Source organism: Schistocerca piceifrons, chromosome 2 (genome assembly GCF_021461385.2).
Source record: "Schistocerca piceifrons isolate TAMUIC-IGC-003096 chromosome 2, iqSchPice1.1, whole genome shotgun sequence".
NCBI classification, from domain to species: Eukaryota; Metazoa; Arthropoda; class Insecta; order Orthoptera; family Acrididae; genus Schistocerca; species Schistocerca piceifrons.
This window is the reverse complement of record NC_060139.1, coordinates 903,065,752-903,090,085: the sequence shown is the minus strand read 5'-3', so window position 1 is coordinate 903,090,085 and position 24,334 is coordinate 903,065,752.

Here is a 24,334-nt window from a genome sequence, read left to right as displayed (position 1 = left end):
AAAACATGTCCTGTCAACTGATCCCTTCTCCTAGTTAATTTGTGCCACATATTTCTCTTCTCTTCAGTTCTATTCAGTACATTCTCATTAGTTACGTGATCGACCCATCTAATCTTCAGCATTCTTCTGTAGAAGCACATTTCGAAAGCTTCTATTCTCTTCTTGTCTAAACTATTTATCGTCCACATTTCACTTCCATAGAGGGCTACACTCCATAAAAATACTTGCAGAAAAGACTCCCTGACACATAAACCTACACTCGATGTTAACAAATTTCTCTTCTTCAGAAACGTTTTCCTTGCCATTGACAGTCTACATTTTATATCCTCTCTACTTCGACCATCATTAGTTATTTTGCTCCCCAAATACAAAAACTCATTTACTACTTTAAGTGTCTCATTTCCTTATCTAATTCCCACAGCATCACCTGATTTAATTCGACTAAATTCCATTATCCTAGTTTTGCTTCTGTTGATGTTCTTCTTATATCCTCCTTTCAAGACACTGTCCATTCCGTTCAACTGCTCTTCCAGGTCCTCTGCTGTCTCTGACAGAATTACAATGTCATTGGCAAACCTCAAAGTTTTTATCTCTTCTCCACGGATTTTATTTCCTACTCCAAATTTTTCTTTAGTTTCCTTTATTGCTTGCTCAATATACAGATTGAATAACATCGGGGATAGGCTACAATTCTGTCTCACTCCTTCCCAACCACTGCTTCTCTTCCGTGCCCCTCGACTCGTATAACTGACATCTGGTTTCTGTACAAATTGTAAATAGCCTTTCGCTCCCTGTATTTTACCCCTGCCACCTTCAGAATGTCAAAGAGAGCATTCCAGTCAACATTTTCAAAAGTTTTCTCTAAGTCTACAAATGCTAGAAACGTAGGTTTGCCTTTCCTCATTCTATCTTTTAAGATATGTCGTAGGGTCAGTACTGCCTCACATGTTCCAATATTTCTACGGAATCCAATCTGATCTTCTCCGAGGTCGGCTTCTACCAATTTTGCCATTCGTCTGTAAAGAAGTCGTGTTAGTATTTTGCAGCCATGACTTATTAAACTGATAGTTCGGTAAGTTTCACTTCTGTCGACACCTGCTTTCTTTGGGACTGGAATTATTATATTCTTCTTGAAATCTGAAGGTAATTCGCCTGTTTCATACATTTTGCTCACCAGATAGCAGAGTTTTGTCATGGCTGGCTCTCCCAAGGCCATCAGTAGTTCTAACGGAATGTTGTCTACTCCCGGAGTCTTGTTTCGACTTATGTCTTTCAGTGCTCTGTCAAACTCTTCACGCAATATCATATCTCCCATTTCATCTTCTTCTACGTCCTCCTCCATTTCCATAATATTGTCGTCAAGTACATCGTCCTTGTATAAACCCTCTATATATTCCTTCCAACTTTCTGCTTTCCCTTCGTTGCTTAGAACTGGTTTTCCATCTGAGCTCTTGATATTCACAGAGGTGTTTCTCTTTTCTCCAAAGGTCTCTTTAATTTTCCTGTAGGCAGTATCTACCTTACCCCTATTGATATATGCCTCTACATCCTTACATTTGTCCTCTAGCCATCCCTGCTTAGCCAGTTTGCACTTTCTGTCGATCTCATTTTTGAGGCGTTTGTACTCCTTTTTGCCTGTTTCATTTACTGGACTTTTATATTTTCTCCTTTCAACAATTAAATTCAATATATCTTCTGTTACCCAAAGATTTCTACTAGACCTTGTCTTTTTACCTCCTTGATCCACTGCTGCCTTCACTATTTCATCTCTCAAAGCTGCCCATTATTCTTCTACTGTATTTCTTTCCCCCATATTTGTCCATTATTCCCTTATGCTCTCTCTGAAACTCTCTACAACCTCTGGTTCTTTCAGTTTATCCAGGTGTTGTCTCCCTAAATTCCATCCCTTTTGCCCCTTTTCCCCTGGAAATGTCTTACAATTTAAAACCCGGTTCTTAAATCTCTCTGTTACCATTATGTAATCTACCTGAAACCTTCCAGTGTCTCGAGGCCTCTTCTAAGTATATAAACTTCTTTCATGATTCTTAAATCAAGTGTTAGCTCTGATTAAGTAATGCTCTATGGAGAATTCAACCGGTAGACTTCCTCTTTCATTCATCCCCATTCCACATTAACCTACTACTTTTCTTTCTCTTCCTTTTCCTACTATCGAATTCCAGTCACCCATGACTATTAAATTTTGGTCTCCCTTCACTATCTGAATGATTTCTTTTATCTCATCGTACGTTTCTTCAATCTCTTCGTCATCTGCAGAGCTAGTTGGCATATTAACTTGTAATACTGTAGTAGGCATGGGCTTCGTATCTGTCTTGGCCACAACAATGCGTTCACTATGCTGTTTGTAGTAGCTTACCCGCATTCCTATTTTCCTACTCATTATTAAACCTACTCATGCATTACCCCTATTTGATTTTGTGTTTATAACCCTGTAGTCACCTGACCAGAAGTCTTGTTCCTCCTGCCACCGAACTTCATAATTCCCACTATATCTAAATTTAACTTATCCATTTCCCTTTTTAAATTTTCTAACCTGCCTGCTCGATTAAGGGATCTGACATTCCACGCTGCGATCCGTAAAACGCCAGTTTTCTTTCTCCTGATAACGACGTCCTCCAGAGTAGTCGCCGCCCGCAGATCCGAATGGGGGACTATTTTACCTCAGGAATATTTTGCCCAAGAGGGTGCCATCATTATTTAGCCACAGAGTAAAGTTGCATGCTGTAATTTCCCCTTGTTTTCAGCCGTTCGCAGTCATGACAACAAGGCCGTTTGTGTTAGTGTTACAGGGCCAGATCAATTATCCAGGCTGTTGCCCCTGCAACTACTGAAAAGGCTGCTGCCCCTCTTCAGGAAACACACGTTTGTCTGGCATCTCGACAGATAACCCTCCATTGTGGTTGCACTTATCTGTATCTGTATTGCTGAGGCACGCAAGCCTCCCCACCAACGGCAAGGTCCATGGTTAATGGTGGTGGGGGGGGGTTACATAAGCTGGACATATTCTACACATGGAAGATCCACTTTAAAAGGTGTGTGAAGTAGAAGTGACAGGATGTACTGCAATACAGTGAGACAGCAGCCGGACATGAAATACCTGAAAAATGATAATTAAAATCAACAGTTGCACTGTAATCCAACGTCGTTTATTCAAAATATGCTACCAGTTTCGACGCCAAATAGCGTGATCGACAAGCTCCAACCGTAATCTCCCATCAGCATACGAACCGCAGTGACAGAGACCAACGGAGCCTTCCGATGAAAACAGTACAACTTATTAAGCATGTACGCCAGCATGGGCAATCATCAAGTTGAGCGCAGCGTGGCCACTTCTGACCATTGGTGGGCTTGATACGCAATCAAGTTGATTTTTGCCCTGCTGCACTCAACTTTGTTGGTAGCACATGTTGGGGTGCATGCTGAATATGTTGTACTGTTTCCATTTGAAGACTTCGTTGGTCTTTGATATGGTGTTTCATACGATGATGGCAGGTTACGCTTGGATCTTAAAGATGACGCTTTTTGACGTCGAAACTGGTAACGCGTTTTGAATAAACGACGATGTATTACAATACTGTTTCTGGTTTTAATTATCATTATTCACATATGACAAGGATGACGACGGCTGCAGAGATGTGTACGGGTGAAGAGGTGTACAACTTTTTAGCAACTGACGACCCAGATCAGCGAAGATGCTACGGACAGCGTCTCCTCAATGACAGTTCAGCGAACGTTGCTGCGTATGGGCCTCTGCAGCGGGCGCTTGGTTCATGCACCCATGCTGACTGCTCCTCATCGTCGACGAAGGCTGGAATTTTCACGCAAGTACCACAACTGGACGTCGACTGAACGGCGACATGTTGTCTTTTGAGGGAATCACGTTTAATGATCCATCGGACGGATGGTCATTGGCGTGTACGACGTGAAACTGCTCAAAGCAAACTCCCTTTATGCGTTACGATTTGAGGAATGTTTTTTGTGTCATTTGCAGTGTTACGTGGCTTTATGCTTAATTACAGACTTACTATTTTATCAGTTGATTCGTTTTCACCACGTAACGCTCGCTGTTTACGTCCTCCTTCGTTGCTGAGCAATGTATCACTTTTCGTTCTGACGCCGCAACTCTTCCTTTCCTATATCTTTACTACTTTTTATCTATATAAATGATGAACTATTGTTTTTGCCGTTTAACAACTTATTAATAATTGTCGAAGTATTACAGGCATCGGGTCCCACCTAATGTGTCGCCCGCCTATACGTTTTACATGAACCTTTCAAGACTCGATCGATCTGTTTACAAAGAGAAAGCAGAATATCTCTTCCTTTGACGTTGTCCAACAACGACCTAGGAAGCTCGACGCCCTCGCGGCCCAGGCTCTTCCATGGCTCGCGGTAGTTTGCAGCATTCGTTTTATTCCTTGCCAACTTGCCGCTACGTCGAACCTTCGTAGTGATCGTTGGGCAACGTCTTCCACGTTATCTGCAACATAAATAAACTTTCTTCCCACAGAATTTCTGAAAACCCAAAAACGAACTTAAAGAACATAATAATAATAACTCTTCTTACAGTTATTCGTATAAGTCTTGGTCGATTCAGTGAGGGGTGGGACAGGCCTAAGCCTTGCGATACCACACATTTCCTGGGTGATCTCATCATTCTGGATGACACAATTTTTGAGTGTTTAGAAGATATAAAAAGAAACAATTTTTGTGTGATAAATATGTCACAGGTTCGCTGTTTCCCACAAGGAGTCCATCTGGTTTTAGGCTAGTTTATTTATTTATACCCTGGCATGTGACTGTGGTGATTCTGTGTAAACTATGCAACATCAGGTTGAGAAGTGTATACTATGAAAATTTCTGGTGGACTCAGCGAGCTGCATTTAGTGACACAAAGAGCTGTAGAATGGTTAATAGACCTAGAAATTAATTATAAGATTTTCTCTGACTGGTTTTTTGCTTGTTTATATTATGTATATTTTAACATTTTATATATGAAGTCCTTCAATAAGACTGTAAAATCACCTTGTAAGCCATACAAATAAATAAAATAGACATAGAGTTGTTGCTGAAAATGGATTCCACTTACATTAATGCAAATCTGTCATTTGCATACTATTGATTGCCCAACACGCTCTAATCAACCACCTGTTTATATGAATAATGCCTGCAGCTTTAGCCAAATGGGTAACCAATTATTCCTGAGTGTCTATCGGTGTCTCTTAGCCCAAGCAGTACATCTCCGCCAACAAAAAGATATCCGTAGATGTGAGGTCGGGAGAACGTGCTGGCAACAGCGTTGACACACCCCTCCCACTCCAACAACTGGGGAAAACATTGTCTAAATGTTCTCTGCAATCAATGGCAATGTGGGCTGGGCCCTGATCATGTTGTAACCATATTCTCCAGTATTTCCGACAGTACTTCACGGTGAAAAATACGGTAATTTCCTCCACAAAGTGTGTTAGGCAGAGAAACGATCCACTTACTTGATCGTGAACATTGCCAGCCTACACAATTAGGGTAAATTTGATGGTGGAACACACGAGTTGCCCTAGGATTTTCCAAATCACATGCATCCTTCCCCCTGTGGAGGCAGCCTCATCAGTAAATATAAAATACTTTTGGAAGCCATATGTTTACAATTTGGCAAAATTCCATGTGCTGAGTAAAGTCATCAGCTGATAGCTCTTGCACAATACATTCTGATATGTTAATGGATGCATGTGTGTATCGAGCATGACATTTCACACGTTGGCGTTAGAACATTTAGTTGTTTGGCTATGGGTCGTGCTCTGCTGTTGGGGCTGGCTTCAACTCGCTCTAACACAGCTGCCTTAAAATGATCAGTTCGCTCACAATGGCGTCTACCTGTTTCCTGTCAGTCTAAGCAAAGTGACTCTGTTTCTGCAAGGTGGCCCTCAAATGTTAAAAGTGTGACATGATTTCGAAAACTTCTCTTTGGAAACCGTTCTTCATCCAAGCGTCTTGCTGCTCGACTGTGGCACCGTGTCTCCCGATAAATGAGATCTACGTCAGGTAACTCAGACAAAGTGTAATTAACCATAAAGAACCTTTAGACATCAGTGGAAACACAAAATAATGGAAACTATAATAATGTAATTATTTATCCAGGGACATGGGCACTGCTAACTTACAAGGAGTAAGATAGAATTTTGTTGCATACCAGATATCAGGGTTAAAATGTTGCATACGAATCAGTCAAAACAAGTCCACCTGTTGGCCTAAGCCGGCCGCTGTGGCCGAGCGTTTCTAGGCGCTTCAGTCCGGAACTGCGCTGCTGCTACGGTCGCAGGTTCGAATCCTGCCTCGGGCATGGATGTATGTGATGTCCTTAGGTTAGTTAGGTTTAAGTAGTTCTAAGTCTAATGGACTGATAACTTCAGATGTTAAGTCCCATAATGCTTAGAGCCATTTGTTGGCCTAAGGGAAGCGCAGTAAGAAACTCATCAAGGGCCCGTAGCGAGGCAATGGTGAAACCTGTGACATTTGTGTCACAAAAACGCATTTCTTTTTATATCGTCTAATAACTCCACAAATCCGTAAACGCCGCTCTTTTACACCCTGTACAATCTGGATTTCACATACATCAAAGCGTAAGACCCGGTATTTTAAATGTAGCAGTGTTTCATTTGTATAATTTTAATTTGTGTAACATTATACTAATGTTGTTGTTGTTGTGGTCTTCAGTCCTGAGACTGGTTTGATGCAGCTCTCCATACTACTCTATCCTGTGCAAGCTTTTTCATCTCCCAGTACCTACTGCAACCTACATCCTTCTGAATCTGCTTAGTGTATTCATCTCTTGGTCTCCCTCTACGATTTTTACCCTCCACGCTGCCCTCCAGTACTAAATTGGTGATCCCTTGATGCCTCAGAACATGTCCTACCAACCGATCCCTTCTTCTGGTCAAGTTGTGCCACAAACTTCTCTTCTCCCCAATCCTATTCAATACTTCCTCATTAGTTATGTGATCTACCCATCTAATCTTCAGCATTCTTCTGTAGCACCACATTTCGAAAGCTTCTATTCTCTTCTTGTCCAAACTAGTTATCGTCCATGTTTCACTTCCATACATGGCTACACTCCATACAAATACTTTCAGAAATTACTTCTTGACACTTAAATCAATACTGGATGTTAACAAATTTCTCTTCTTCAGAAACGCTTTCCTTGCCATTGCCATCCTACATTTTATATCCTCCCTACTTCGACCATCATCAGTTATTTTGCTCCCCAAATAGCAAAACTCCTTTACTACTTTAAGTGCCTCATTTCCTAATCTAATTCCCTCAGCATCACCCGACTTAATTACACTACATTCCATTATCCTTGTTTTGCTTTTGTTGATGTTCATCTTATATTCGCCTTTCAAGACACTATCCATTCCGTTCAACTGCTCTTCCAAGTCCTTTGCTGTCTCTGACAGAATTACAATGTCATCGGCGAACCTCAAAGTTTTTATTTCTTCTCCATGAATTTTAATACCTACTCCGAATTTTTCTTTTGTTTCCTTTACTGCTTGCTCAATATACAGATTGAACAACATCGGGGAGAGGCTACAACCCTGTCTTACTCCCTTCCCAACCACTGCTTCCCTTTCATGTCCCTCGACTCTTATAACTGCCATCTGGCTTCTGTACAAATTGTAAATAGCCTTTCGCTCCCTGTATTTTACCCCTGCCACCTTTAGAATTTGAAAGAGAGTATTCCAGTCAACATTGTCAAAAGCTTTCTCCAAGTCTACAAATGCTAGAAACGTAGGTTTGCCTTTCCTTAATCTTTCTTCTAAGATAAGTCGTAAGGTCAGCATTGCCTCACGTGTTCCAGTGTTTCTACGGAAACCAAACTGATCTTCCCCGAGGTTGGCTTCTACTAGTTTTTCCATTCGTCTGTAAAGAATTCGTGTTAGTATTTTGCAGCTGTGACTTATACACATTCAAAAACAGCATGAAGACACATGCTGCAGTTTCATGTACACAATGCAATAGTCAGTGCCAGACTGGTTAGTAGGGAACATCCATACATGATGTAAGTACGTACGTATGTAAATATGTATGTTCCTCATCTGCTCTTAAACCAACAGACCGATTTCAAAGACGCTTGGTACTTACATTACTTGCTGTCTAGGAAGAATCCCTATGTGGGTAAGAACACCTTCGTATCAAAGGGGTGGTGGTGGATCTGAAAAGTGCAACTCACCACGCGCGGTTATCCAGACTTCGTTCATCCATTATTCGAAAATGTTAGCACTCAGTGATTTGTACCAAAGAACAAATTTAATGCTTAATTTCTAAGTTTTACGAATTATTTTCTCGTTGACAAACCCCACAAAATGACTAAAGCAAAAAAAGGTTTATCGCTTACTACATTTTCGCTGTTCATGCCGTAAGACTGCCGCATCAGACATGACGTTTCAATTCATTACTTGTTTACTACTAAATTTATTCGCGTCACACTTTACATACAGTATCCACATATACTGGGTGTTCCTGCAAAATTATATCATTGTACGACACATAGTTCAGGATATATGACGTAATAAACATCGAGCTGCGTGGAAATGAAAATGCACGATGGAACTCGGTTCAGATACAAGTGAAATGTATGCATACATATGTGTGACGTATGTTAAATGTATGTGAAATATACGTGTCAAGTGCGTCCTTTGGCAAAGACGCGGGAAAAAAACTACTCCACAACTCCTTGGTCCATTTCAACCGAACGTGGTACACACATTACTCACTGTCTGGAAAGAAATACAGAGGGGTTAAGAACCACCAACCTGCTGTTGTGGTGGGGTGATACCCTGTTAATGGTAAGAAAAGGATGGGAGTAGGAGATGGACAGAGGGGAAGGAGGAGATGGACCAACGGAGGTTGGATTAAATACATACCCGGGTGCTCAGCTAGTATATTAATAAATTATTTACACCTTATGTGACAATATACTTCCAACATCCGTCAATTACATTTTATTAGTTTCTGCTGCCCACTGCATCACATTTTTGCTTTTGTCAGCAACATATCGCTATTAGCGTCATCCCTTTTCCGTATAAGAAGCCTTGTGTAAACAGTGTATATTTTTACTTTGTAGCGTCTCTTTTTGCTATTAGCGCATGCACAAACGAGAGGTGTTAATGTAACATCAGACTGTTCAGTGGACAAGCGCAATTAGTGATCCAGTCTCTTGAAACATCCACGACCGAGCTGACAAAGCGATAAGGGCGTCAGTGCTATATTTCGCACTACACGGGAATTGCAAGCTTTTCGCAATAAGTGCGACAATTTTACTGTATTTCACCCATACATTTACCATACTGTTTTGAACTTCATATAATCATCGATTTTCATTTCGAATACAGCTTAATACGAAATTGTTTTTCACTGTAGTGCCCCATGGTAATGTAAAATTCAACTCTCCGTACAATGCAGTCATCTGATGATGCACATAATATTTGAACTCGTTAATGGCAAGACGCAATAACATGTTTTACAAATATATCACGAACTGAGTCGTTAGTAGCTGTTATAAAAAGGTTACTGGAATCGCCAAAGAAGAACGAAAAGAATTTTGGGTAGTAATCGGTGGCTATACAGTTTTCACAAAAAATTATGCAACACATGATAGAGAACTCATTCATTAATTAGGAAGATATTACCAACTACGTATAAACTATTTCTTGCTGTAGAACAGAGACTCACTCTCCCATACCAGGCTAAACTTCTACACATCTTACTGTACGAAATGTAGTTTCAGTGGAAGAGATGAGGAAGTAAAGGATTACTCTGGTAGAACATATTAATGTACCTGACATCAAACACTTAATTAACAAATTAAGAGAAAATGCAATTTTTAATGCTAGCGAGAGGTGAGCAGGTATCGTAACCACATTACTTTTGGAAAAGTGTCAACGTAAATCTATTCATTCACAAGCCACCTAGCGGTGTGCGGCCAGCGTACAGCTGGAACTACTATCTGTTCTCTTCTCTGTTTCATTCGCGAATGATGAATCGGAGTAATGGCTGTCGATAAAGCTCCGTATCAGCTCTAATATCTCTGATTGTATCGTCGTGGTTATCTTGAGAGACGTATGTGGGATTAAGTAACATGTTGCCCAACTCTTTTTTGGACGTTGGCTTCCGAAATTTCAACTCTCCGTGATGTACTACAAGTATTTCATAACGTGGGCCACTGGAGTTCGCTGAGGATCTCTGAAAATCTCTCTCGGAGACTAAACGATTTTGTGAAGAAACGCATCGCTCTTCTTTGGATATTATACACTTTTCATTAATTCAACTCGATAAGCAACACTGATGAGCAATACTGAAGTACTGGTCGAACATTTTTAAGCAACTACTTTCGTGACTGACTTATATTTCCTTAACATTCTCTCAATAAATCTTAGCCCTGCATTTACTTTTCCTACATTTTTAAAAATATTCGTTCCACGTTAGGTCGCTCTGAATGGTTACCCCTACTGACTTTATGGTAGTTACAGTTTCCGTCATCTGTCGTCAATAGTGTAGTCAAACAGTAATGGATCTCTTCGCGTTTTCATGTGTCATGCGTTACATTTACGTTCATGGTCAATCAGAGTCAAAAGTCAAGATCCTGGTGTTTAAGGCACCAAAGGCAGTTTTAGAGTAATCATCAATATTATTGTGTAACAGGAGACTACCGCGTCCTACACGTTAGTTATTTATTTGGAGAAATCAAGGAATGCCAGATCAAAATCGCTGGTCGAATTCTCCCAGACATGAGATGAAACTTCTGCACCACTTTAATATTATTAACTAAGCGTTTAGTTGCCTATTACATTTAGAGATGTGGTGGACCTATATCTGGGGCAAGGCGTCGCTTCAGTAAAAATAACATAGAATATTAAGCACAACGGACTATGTATAACTTCCGGCTGAGAGATGGAAGTAAAAGCAACGTGCTTGCTTGTGAAGAGCGAGCCCATGAAAATCTCAGTCTCGACCCTCTCTAACTGACACCTGTAAGATACCAAAGAGAGAGCCGTGATTCTCAATAAAATGTATTTCATGTGACGCACAGCTGACAGCATTAGACAGTTAAGCTTACTGTCCGATGAAGAATGCGATTTCTTTGACCAGATAGCTACTTTCTCCGGCAACAGATGTGCACTTCTGTGCAGCGTGGAATATTGATACAAAAATACTTTTCTTTCCTAAGTTACACCCCATGATATTCCTACTGAAACAGCTTTCCATATCCAAAATTCAATTTCTCTTAGGTCATGGACTGGCCATTAAATTACATTTTTGTTAGTTTTGCCATTTGTTAAATAAAAGATATTTCTCCGGCAAAGTAATATTATTAAAATTGATGGAAGAACTGCTAGCATAACGATGTACTGTTATTCGCCGGGCTGAAGATACTTCCAAGTTTCCATGTGCTCCTCTACTGCAGGTTAAATGTGTGCTGAGCTCAATGGCATTCTGCAACCTGCATAACAATTAGACGTGCATTAGTGCAGTACACCACACCACTCCACTGATTTAAACCCTTCTCTAACGTTTGCTCTTAACTGCGGAGGGCATATACATCAGTAACCTTTCAGCGTTTATAATAAATCAAGAGGCTGTTCATCAACTTCTTCAGTTAGTACGTATCCTTTTCATGTCATTCGTCTTTAACAGAACAGCTAAAATACATGTTACAGATACATTTCACCCTAAAACTCATGCAATTACCTTTTCTATAATGTATTATTGCATTCAGAAATTGAAAACCCGTCACATTTGTGACTATCACGTACAGGTATTGTAACAATGATGTAACTTGTTCACAAAGTTGTTAATTTATTTTTCGTTACTGCAATTGTCCCTACATTTTAGTATACTACCAGCTCTTAATTATTGTTAATTAAGTAAGTAAAGTAAAGGTTTCACATCGCATGTAAAATATTAAGGTCGAATATAAATTTGAATTTTGTAGCCAACTGAAGCTGAGGTAATGTTGTTTCAATGTAAAAGCGTTAACTTATCTAGAAAAGAAATGTAAGGTAAATACTGTGATGATCATTTAGATTGGAATCTTAATTACCTTGTTACCATAGCATCTTTAGCCTTTACAGGAACCACATGTTGAAGGAGCAGAATCTTATTTATAATGCAAGATCAGTAATCCTTGAGGTTGCCAAGAACGGAAATAAGAAAGAGTTTCTTTCTGTTCACCCTATCCTGTCTTTTTCGATTGCAGTCCGCAAGTTATTGGTAATTGAAGGAGGGAAAACGTTGAAGTTCTGTTTTCTAATCACCAAATGCCATGTATGTTTATTCAGCACCAAATATAGAGAAAGAGAAAGTCATGCAAAAATAGTTTCTACTTATTTCTGCACCAGTGAGTTACTATTCGTTATTTTCTGTTTTATTTGACAGAAGAACAGCAGTATCATTATAGACTCGGAATTCGTCTAAACGTGATACACATTTTACAAGAGTTTTTGGAGCCTTTGCAGTATTTGACAACAGCAGTTGCAGATAAAATTGTAATTCCGTACAACTGTCCTCTTCAGCTGTGGTTCGAAACACCTTCATAGAAGGATGCAATTGAAAAAGCTGCGATTGTGTAGAACATGATGTATCAGTTTGGCATACGTTAAGTAACGTCATATGGGGAATTATCTCAAGCAGTGCATGGGAGAAATTTGCGTACGAATAGGAAGTGTATAAGCTGAATTTGACAATCCACGATAGTGACAACAAATGGATGTCATATGCCTACATCAACTAAGACCTGTAGCATATATACAGGTGAGTCAAGCTCAGACGATTCATTGTGCCATTTGCATAGTTCGTCATAAGCAAATGTGCGGTATCGAGTCGATTGTAATTTTGTAACTACGTGTTTGTGCAGTAAATTTCTTCATATTGTTCGCGCGAAGTAATTATCTGAACTGGTTCACTGCTATACAGTGTGTTATGCTATAACTGCAGATGTCGTGATCGTTGATACCTCAATATGCACCAATTTCAATGTGTTAGTTGATTTCCCTCTGCGTCTGTTCCTAGCAAACTCGTTACATAATTTGCTACCTGATGTTTTCTGCACGGTCATAAGTGATCCACTAAGTCGACTACGCCTGTCAGTGTAGACTAACTGTTTTGCGTCCTTGTATCCACGCTTCAACATCTGATCTGCTGTCCAGGGGAAAAGCATTAATGGTTTGCTTTCGCCACATGTAGTTGGAGATACTAACCAACCTAAAACATACTATTCCTAATAGCTATAATGATTAATCTGTTAATGAAGTAAGTACTGATGTAATGTTCACTACATTGTCCTCAGTCAGCAATAAAAATATCTGCACTTATGCCCATAACACCCTATATAATTCCCATTATTCGATCATTCGATTTTATGAAGTGTTGTTAGAAATATCATATAAAGCCGGATATAAACCGCTCTTTTCCCCAAGATACAGCCACAAAATAATTGTTAGTATGTTACCTGGGGGACCCTACAAAAACAGGTATATTTTTGCACCACATTAAGTGTTCGTTTCTTAGTTCGAAGCAGATTAACAATATATCTAGTGCTTGTAAATTGATCGTTGTATACGAGGTACGAACCATGAACCTTGTGGAGAAGGGGTGGATTGTGTGCCTCTCCAACAGAGATAGCCATACCGTCGGTGATACCACATCGGAGAGTTATCTGTGGTGAGGCCATACAAACGTATGGTTCCTGAAGAGGTACGGCAGTCGTTCCATTAGTTGCAAGGGATACAATGTGAAGGACTGACTGATCTGGCCTTGAAACATGAGCCAGCAAGATCTTGCTATGTTTGTGCTGCAAATAGCCGAAAGCAAAGAAATCTTCAGTTGTTATATTTCCATGGACATGCAGTTCTATAGTGTGGTTTAGTGAGGGTGGTGACAACTTTGGTAAAATATTTCGGAGGTAAAACAATTTCCCATGCAGATCTCCAGGAGTGTAGTACCCAGGATGTTATCAGGAGAAACAAAACTAGCTTTCTATAGGTCGTAACGCGGAATTATAGATTCCTTAATCGGACAGGTAGTTAGAAAATTTATAAAGGAAGCTCTGTTAGATTGAAGGTATATGTAGTGGAGATAGTGAAGTGTGGTGGCAGAAAGAGCAGGACCTCCAGTCTGGTCATTACAGAGTTATGAACGTAAAATGAAGTTAGGGTAATTCAGGAGTACGTCTAATGAAGAATAAGAAAAGAAATATGCAGGTAAGGTATTACGGACAGTGTAGTGAACGCACTGTAGCAACGAAGGTAAATAGAAAGCGAAAATACATTACAGTAGTTCAAGTTCATACGCCGACTAGCTCGGAAGACGATGAAGATATTAGAAGAATGTACCGTGGGATAAAAGAAATTGTTCAAATTGTTAAGTGAGACGAAAATTTAATTTTGATGGTCAACTGGAGGAAATGAATAAAAGGGAAGTCATTCGGTAGAATTTTTCACTGACCGAGGATGGGTAACAATTGGTTTAAGAATAGTACAACACGGTTGTATACATGGAACAGACCTGGAGAAATTGGAAAATTTCAGATAGATTACATAACTGTAAGACAGTTCAAAACTAGATTTTAAGCTGCAAAACATTTCCAGAGGGAGACTGGATTCCAACCATAATTTATTGACTGCGAACTGCAAACTGAAACTGAAGAGTTTGCAGGAAGGATGGAAGGAAGGAAATTAAGGAGACGGGAGCTGAGTAAGTTGTAAGGACCAGACGTTGTCGAAGACAGGATTGGCAACTATTGACAAACATAAGAAATAAACTCAACAGAAAACGAACGTTTAGCTTTGAGAGACGATACAATGATGGCGGCAGAATATCATTAGATACCCTATAATAACACACAAGTCATCCTAAACTTAAATCTAGAAGGAAAAAAGTATAAAAAGCAGCAAGTGAAGCAGGCAAATGAGCATACAGACATCTAAAAATAAAACTGACGAGAAGCACAAAGTGGCAAAGTAAGAATGGATAGAGGGCAAATGAAAGTTTTTGAAATACGCATGTCGATGGGAATGATAGACGCTGCCTGCAGAGCATTTACGGATAGTGGTTGCCCTCATGGCAACACCTTAATTGTTTAAAGCTCGAGTCTGGACCAAAGCCACACTTTTTGTTAAACGATGCCAAGTGGAGCATAAAACACTTAACGTGTTGCTGACAGGGCAATTAAAATCTGAGGATGCTCTCGCCAAGAGCGAAATAAGCAACTAATCAAAACATGTTACGACCCGATATTCCCAATAGTCATGTGGTACGCTGTGATAGGTTTATACTTTAAGTAAAATGACAGTAAATCACAGCGTGTTTGGTATGTGACCACTTGTTGCACCTTTGAATGCAAGTGCAATTAAAATTATCATTTAATTTGGAATACTGCCACTTTAAACATCTTTGCATGCTTGAATAAAACGTTCTCGGTTTTCCAGCCGCGTCAGCTCGAATAAAATCGTCGAGCTTTCGATGGCCATTTCCGCCTTCGTCGTCAGGAGTTCAATGACGACGATGGCGGAGATGGCCAGCGAAAGCTCGACGATTTTATTCGAATTGACGCGGCTGGAAAACCGAGAACGTTTTATTCGTGTATGCCGTCGCGAAAGACTCCGAGGACACATCTTTGCATGCTGAACACATGAGCAATACACAGTCACTGGCTTCCAGAGGTTACATTATTGAGTAGAGCCGGGCAAGCAAGTAGAAAACAGTCGAATCGCAACCTTGGGCAGTAGTAGTTGAGTGTTGGAGGGAGGGTATTGTACCATGGCGGAATGAGCACGTTAGATAGAGGATGTTTCGCACATACATTTCTATTTGAGATGTTTCAAGATGTGTAACCTGAGGACGACCGATGATTTTTAAGATGACTGTATAAAGAGACAGTTCTTCAGAAAAGGGTGGTTTGTTTGGTGTTTGTTAGCTGCAAGTGCGAGTTCAGTGATTATTGCTGTGAAAAGATTTCATTGTGTCTAATATCTACGTGTTGGTAACCAGGGATGTCTTTCAGGCCTGTGTTTAGTATTCTAATTAACCTTCACCCACTTATACTAGTTATACAGCATTAGATTAGGAATCCAACGATACAAATTCTTTTATAGAAACATTTTGTAGAAGCAGAAACTATGGTGCATGACACTGCATAGGAGCCGGCCGCGGTGGTCTCGCGGTTCTAGGCGCGCAGTCCGGAACCGCGCGACTGCTACGGTCGTAGGTTCGAATCCTGCCTCGGGCATGGATGTGTGTGATGTCCTTAGGTTAGTTAGGTTTAAGTAGTTCTAAGTTCTAGGGGACTGATGACCACAGCTGTTAAGTCCCATAGTGCTCAGAGCCATTTGAACCATTTTGAACTGCATAGGAAAACAATGGTGATTGTTCACATTAGTTTGAGTTAACTTTTCTTCACTAAAAGGAGTGAATACCATTTCAAAGTACTTACTTTTGTCATTTATAAACATTTCACAAGGATACCTCCACTGATCAAAGATAAATATATTTGGTAAAATTTGGATTGTCACGTCTTGCAGTTTTGCGTGAACAGTAATTAATAATTTTGAAAAGAGAATCAAAAAATTAATTTGCCAAAACAGTAGTTTAAAAGAAAGAAGAATGTGCCTATATTAGCAACAGACTTCAATTAGTGAAATTCCATGTGAACTCAACGGATGCGTTTTTTGTAATAGGGCACATTTCCGTTACGTAACATTCTGCGTATTCACGTGAATCATAATTTTTATGCAATCTAATTTACAGACAGATGCATTTCAGATTAAATAAAAGTTCATTCAAAAAAAGTTATTTCCATAACTTGTCAAAAGTAGGGTAGGTACGCCGATTCTAGATCAGAGTCTGTAATCGGAATTTGGAAATCAGACAATTTTCAGACTGTTAGCGAGAAATGTTGTTACGCACAGTTTCAGCATACAGCTTTCAACATACTTAAAACTTTCAGCTGTTCACGAGGGTATATAAGAGCTCGGTAGAAAGCGAATAACATAGGAGCCCTAGAAGACAACCACTAAACGAGATCGACATCCCACGCCTCTGAGCATCTACCTGAAGCTGTGCCACTCTACACGCATAATCAACTTCGTATGAAGTTTCCCCTGTCACGGAGTATGCATCTCCCTCATCTTTGGTGACGCTGCGTTATTTATAAACGAAGAAAAACATATATTTAATCACTAAGATTCCAAATGCCTAATGACGTATCGTGCGCGGTACAGCTGTGTTGTGGCGTTTTTAGTGTTATGTGGGGACAAGATGGCCACTCTTTAGTCAAGCCATGGAATCTTCAATCTGAACAAACATCCGTCATTCTGAAATCGGGACGTTAGCAAGTCCGATACCCAGAGATCAGTCTTCTCCAATACAATATCTACTACGAGAATCTGTAATTAAGTTGGTCGTGAAAGTAGCATACGTAAACTGCGGAAAATCAAGTTGCTAGCTGCTGCAGTTTCTGAGGAAAAATTTCCCGCTATAACCATAGCTTACACAATGAATTAGATGATTTCGTGGTCTCGAAAACATTTTATTTTAAGCTTTAGGAAGATGAAGAGGTATTCGAACATGTCTTATTAAGAGATGAAAAGTTTACTTAATAAAAATGGTCTAAAAGTAAAAAATAATGGTCTAAAAGTAAGAATTGAAACAGATTAGAGAAGCATTTGACACGCCTTTGTATGACGCTGTATACCATGTACAACAAATGAGACAGCGCGCTCTACATAATCCACCACACAACTATCCTCTACTAGTCTTTAAAATTTCAAGATTCTAACTAAAACATTCAACATTAAATTCTCAGTCCACCTCATTTGCTGTACCTCATAAATACTTCGAACATTATTCAAAGATGTGTTAAATATGTATCTAACCTATTTTATTTTTCATTTTTAGACAAAACTTTTCACAAAATATTTTACTGTTTCTTCGGTTTTTATTTCAGATTTTTTATTGGCAGTTATATATCACACCATCGTAACTTTTTATGCGAAAAATAGCTGGAGTTTTAAGAAATGCAATTTTCTACACTTCATTTACACAGCTGTATATTCGTGAAATATTTCAATTTTCCCTCAATCGCTAAATAAATTTTTCTTACATGCCCTGATTACTTTCAAGCAATTAAACTTTTTGTTTACAGAACTACATCTCAATCTGGTCACTTTTATACCCCATGTGTTCGTTTCACACTCTCCGTTTCGCTGTGAAAATGAGCACAAATATCCATTGCGTAATTTCTAAGGAGTCTTGGCTTCACTCGGTTCAAACATTTGACCAAAAATAGAATTTCTTGCGTTAAAATAGTCTTATTATTTGAAGAAATTCAGACGCCAGTTACTTTTTATATACCTTTATTTATACCAAGGGACGTTTCGAGTTTTCACCCATCTTCGTTTGAGGAAATATGTTTTCATTCTTATTAATACAACGTTTTGGTTGACCGCAGTTTGAACGCTGCAGCTGCCTTTAGTTCTGTAACTTCTAGCTCTGTTTACCGCAATTACAGAGAACAGAACAAAATGCGTGTGCATTGTTCAAAATGCTATCTAACAAAAACGCATTGATGAAGTGTATTATGTCATGGTTCGAAACGCGTCATGACGTAAATAAGGCTATATAAATTGATGGTTGCTGTACCTCTTCAAGTAATTTAATCGGAAGCCACAGACCTCAACAACAGTTAACGTGCTGAAATGTCAACTTTTCTGCATGAAACTAAGTAGGCTACATTTCAAATAGATAGTAAGAATAAAATTGTTGGAAGTCTGCTTAAACGTATTTTATCTGCTGTATTAAAAACAAGTGCCAGAATAAGGTAAGTCTCGCATATCGCAGTTTACGAACAACATATATTAGATATAGCGTTAAGACCTCGACCAATACCGTCGACTCTTGACAATTCGAATCTCGATAAACCGAATTTCTCGATAAATCGAGCTGTTGTAATGTCCCTTGTAAAACCTCGATTATTCGAAGGAATGCTTATGTGTCACACAAAACCGCGCCATAAAGTCAACAGCTCGAAGTCAGTTACTCGATAGTTCAACTATTCCGCCAGTTGTTCAGATAATTATTTCGTTGTTCAACACTTCACGGCATTCCTTTATTTTTTCAACAGTGCATCATGAACTAAAATAGCTAAATCAGTTAAAAAAATAACTTCAAAGAGATGCAAGCGTTAGATTTTCGTAGAAAAGAATCAGGTCATCGAAGCTGTGAAACATGAAGTGGAGGGGAAAAGAGAAGATGTAGCGGAAACTTCCGGGATTCCGTCATCCACACTGTCGACAATCCGAAAGCAGAGAAATTATGGTGTTGTAAATGAACCACAAGGACGAAGCGGACCCCGAGAGGTGAGTTCCTCCAGCTTCAAGAGCGAGTGTTAAAATGGCGCAGTGGATTTAGTGAACAAAACACACATGTCAGCGTGTAGTGTAACCAAATATCGAGACAGTTGCACCATATCTTCTACCGCTCAGTTTGCAGGTGATCATCTGTTGCTTGTATTCTGCGAGCATTAAGTTAGATATCAAGTTGCAGTATTGGTAATGTCTTTCGTGTGTTTGTAAATCTGGAACTGTGTATTTAAATGGACTGTTTTGCGTCTGTTTCATGACGTGACAGAGGGCAGTAATGCGACGACAGAAGCATCTTCGGCGCAGCCGCAAACCAGAGAGCTGACCGCTATTGTCCGCCAGCCGATGGCCGTTGCGTGGTAGCAGATCCTGGCCCTGATCCAAATAAAACAAAAGTACTTAACTGTATGTAACAAAATATGAACTGTCAATGTTTTAAAGGAAACTGTTGTGGTAGATCAGTTCTTGTTCTTTTCATGACCGCTCATGAGCTACATCGACCTTAGTGCATAAAGTCTACGTGATTGAAATAAAACACATCCTTGAAAGTAAGATGTGATTTAATTATCTGGTAGGAAAGCTGAAGTCATATTACCATGAATATGATTTTATTAGAAGGAGATTAATTATTCTTCATGATAGAGTTTTGCTAAAATTACTACAATTATTGAAGCTCGGAGTGACACAGCAGTCGATATGCAGCAGGATTTTGGAGCATATATTGTGTTCCAACATTCTGAATTACCTCGAAGAAAACGGTTATTGATACACAGTCACCATGGGCTTAGAAATCATCGTTGCTGTGAAACACAACTGGCTCTTTATTCACATGAAGTGTTGAGTGCTATTGACAAGGGATTTCAGATCGATTCCGTATTTCTGGATTTGACACTATACCACACAAGCAGTTCGTAGTGAAATTGCAGACTTATGGAATATCGTCTCAGTTATGTGAGTGGATTTGTGAGTTCCTGTCAGAGAGGTCACAGTTCGTAGTAACTGTAGAAAAGTCACCGAGTAAAACAGAAGTGATTTCTGGCGTTCCCCAAGGTAGTGTTATAGGCCCTTTGCTGTTCCTTATCTATATAAACGATTTTGGAGACAATCTGAGCAGCCGTCTTCGGTTGTCTGCAGATGACGCTGTCGTTTATGGACTAATAAATTCATCAGAAGATCAAAACAAACTGCAAAACGAATTAGAAGAAATATCTGAATGGTGCGAAAAGTGGCAGTTGACCCTAAATAACGAAAAGTGTGAGGCCATCCACATGAGTGCTAAAAGGAACTCTTAAACTTCGGTTACACGATAAATCAGTCTAATCTAAAAGCCGTAAATTCAACTAAATACCTAGGTATTACAATTATGAACAACTTAAATTGGAAGGAACACATACAAAATGCTGTGGGGAAGGCTAACCAAAGACTGCGTTTTATTGGCAGGACACTTTGAAAATGTAACAGACCTACTAAGGAGACTGCCTACACTACGCTTGTCCGTCCTCTTTTAGAATACTGCTGCGAGGTGTGGGATCCTTACCAGATAGGACTCACGGGGTACATCGAAAAAGTTCAAATAAAGGCAGCACGTTTTGTATTATCGCAAAATATGGTAGAGAGTGTCATAGAAATTATACAGGATGTGGGCTAGACATCATTAAAAGAAAGGCGTTTTTCGTTGCGACGGAATCTTCTCATGAAATTCCAATCACCAACTTTCTCCTCCGAATGCGAAAATATTTTGTTGACACCAACCTATAAGGGAGGAACGATCACCACGATAAAATAAGGGAAATCAGAGCTCGTACGGAAAGATATAGGTGTTCATTCTTTCCGCACTTAAATGTGATTTGCAGAGTATTCATGTCGATGTAGATGAAGATCTAAAGCAAATATCAACTTTTGAGAAGTGGCAGGACATTTATGAAACTGATGTTACGCTAATGATTGAATTTTAGCCTCTCTCTTCTTCCGACTTTGCAATAATAAACTAATTGTGGTGCCCACTCTGGAATAGAAGTCTGAAACGGTCAAGATGAGTTATTGGGTTGGTGCGTAAGTTGGCAGCATTTTTCCACAAATTTAAGAAACACAACATATACACACAGCAAATACTTTAGTCATCAGTCATATATTCTCCTCCACTGTTTACAACAGTCTGCAAAGCTGGGGTAACTTTCCAAATCCATGACTGTAGAAATCAAGTGGTATTGAGGCGAAAAACTCATCGAGCCAGGTTCGGAGCTCATTTTCATCCGGAAAGCAAGTTCCTTGAAGGTTGTTCCACAGAGAGCTGAAAAGGTGAAAAATATGAGGGCGCATGATTAGGTGAATAAGATGGGTGCGGAATGACTTCCCAGCCCAACTCCTGTATAATGTTGTTTGTCACTCCAGCAGATGCAGGCAGGCGCTATCGTGGAGTAGCATCACTTCACGTAGTCTTTCTGGTAGTTGTTCTTGGACTGCTTCTAAGAGACGTCTCATTTGTTGACAATAAATATCAGCAATAATGGTTACACGTCGAGAAAGTAATTCGTAGTACACCACACAGTCGCTATTCCACCATATGCATAACATTATCTTTTGTGGATGCGTGCAGTTCTTTGGAAGCGGAATTTGCTACTTTGTTTGGGCTCAACCGTTCCCTTCTTTTATGTTAGTACGAAAACACCATTTCTCGTCACCAGTAACGATACAGGATAGGAATGGTCGGTGTTGTTCACGAGCCAACTGATGACGAGCAAGCAGAGATGCAGATACCCCGCAGCTTTTTGTGATTTTGGCTTAGATCAGGCAGTACACACACATCCGATTTTTTAACCTTCCCCACTATATGAAAATTTCGCACGATGGTGGAATGATCGCAGCTTATCACTTTTGTCAGTTCTCGAGCGCAGTGATGTGAATCATTGTGGATTAATTCGTTAAACGATCTTCCTCAAAGTCCGACGGTCTTCCTGAATGTGCGGAATCACTAATGTCAAAACGATCTTCCCTAAAACCATTTTCTTGTCGTGTTCTGTTCAATGGCATTATCCTCATACACGGCGCAAATGTTTCTGGCGGCTGCCACCGATGTATTGAAATCAAACAGAAGAATATGTCGGAAATGTTCCGATTCCTCCACTTGGCACCCCGTTTTCTAGCATCCACTTACTATCTCCTAACGACAAAATGGCGATATGTGAACTCAAAGAGCAACAGTGAACTACAAACATAAAAAATTATAATCGATAAGTAAATCCATAGCAACAGGAATACCAACATGCAAGTCAAAAACGCTAAGAATTTATTCACCAACCTAATATTGTAGGTGCCTGATTGAAAGTTCTCGCTAACTGGGTGTTAAGTATGACATCTACTGATATTATCTGTTTAATTAGTTACATCCAATAAGCGGGAAAGTGGCGCCGCGAGAGGTTACTTGCTTAAAAGTGGGGCTAAGTCATTTCCACTAAATTTGGACACTGAAGTGTTTGTCGCTAATAATGGGTGATTCACTAACTGCGAAGAAAAGACAAACCTTCGTTTTCAATATTCGGGGAGAAAATGTAAGATCGACTGTTCACCATGGAAAAATTAATGGAACTGGTGTTTGTACTGACGGAAATTTGAATGTGCTTTTCGTTATAAATGTTAACTAAGTAAAAAAATAATTAAGTAGGCAAGAAAATCAATTGCCTTTAATCTGAGTTCTATTTGTTACTTTCTGCTTCCTTTGTTATTGAAATACGAATGTTGTTGAAACTACAGTCCCCTTTTTTTAACTTATTCTTTTATTTCCACATTTTTATAATTACATTTTGATCAGTGAAACTTTCTTTCAGTCGGACTCTGTTGTCTAAAATTTATGTTACGTCGTTTGAAATTGTAATTACCGAGGGCAGACTGTATATGTGCGGTTGGTAAATAAGAGAAACACTAGAAACTATTTTGAATCACGCGAAATAAAACGCTACCGTAGATTACCAACAAAAGAGATAAGAAGGACAAAACCAATGGCTGAGCATACAGCCTTAAGGTACTTCTTCGATGCTAAGCACGTACACAGGGTACGGGAAATGATGGGTAACTTTCAGACCGGCCCAAGGTAATTCATCATTTCGTCTTTCTAAAATGTGTATTAGGACCTACTTTCAAATTAGGGCACACTTTCAAACTTACTATATTAACTAAGTTAGAATTCATTTGATGCCTGCGTGCGCAGCGGCCGTTGAGTATTCATATTGAAGGAAGGACAACAGCCAGTGGCAAACGTGTTATGTAAAGGCTAGTATTATTTTGAGGTATGTTATGCTCTAAGTCGATGGAACCTACATGACACTTTGGTAATGCACCTATGATGACCGTTATAGTCGAAATCTAGATCTGCAATAAATAACGGATTTTGCGACTGACTACTGTCCTTCCTCCAATTTCCACTATTAAATGCTTCCATTTGATGTTGAACGTCATCTTCACTAGAGCAATCAGAACACAGTAAAACGAGTGTTACGTACAATCAACATGTGCCCATTCTTTCTCTCAGTTTTTAGAGACCCAAAAAGCCTCTATAGAACTGCTGGCTATGGTTTACATTAAACGCACTTCCTTGGCATCTATTTCTATTCTGTATTTAGCTTCATCCTGATAGAGGTTTTTTTTTCAATTTTTCAGTATTTCCTACTTCTATAGCATGCAACGTTAATTATCAGTGTAGTAAACCTACAACAGCCAGTTACACATTTTAGTAATGATATTTTCCGATATTCTGTCCTGCTCACATGCTTGGTGAAACCAAGTATTTCCGCTTAATTCACCGTTATTTTCGGCCACTTTCCTGTTTTATCGTTATAGCCACGTGTCAGTAATCAGTCGACTCATAAAGTTGACAGTAATGAATTGGAAATATTAATCTGTATTGTCATTAA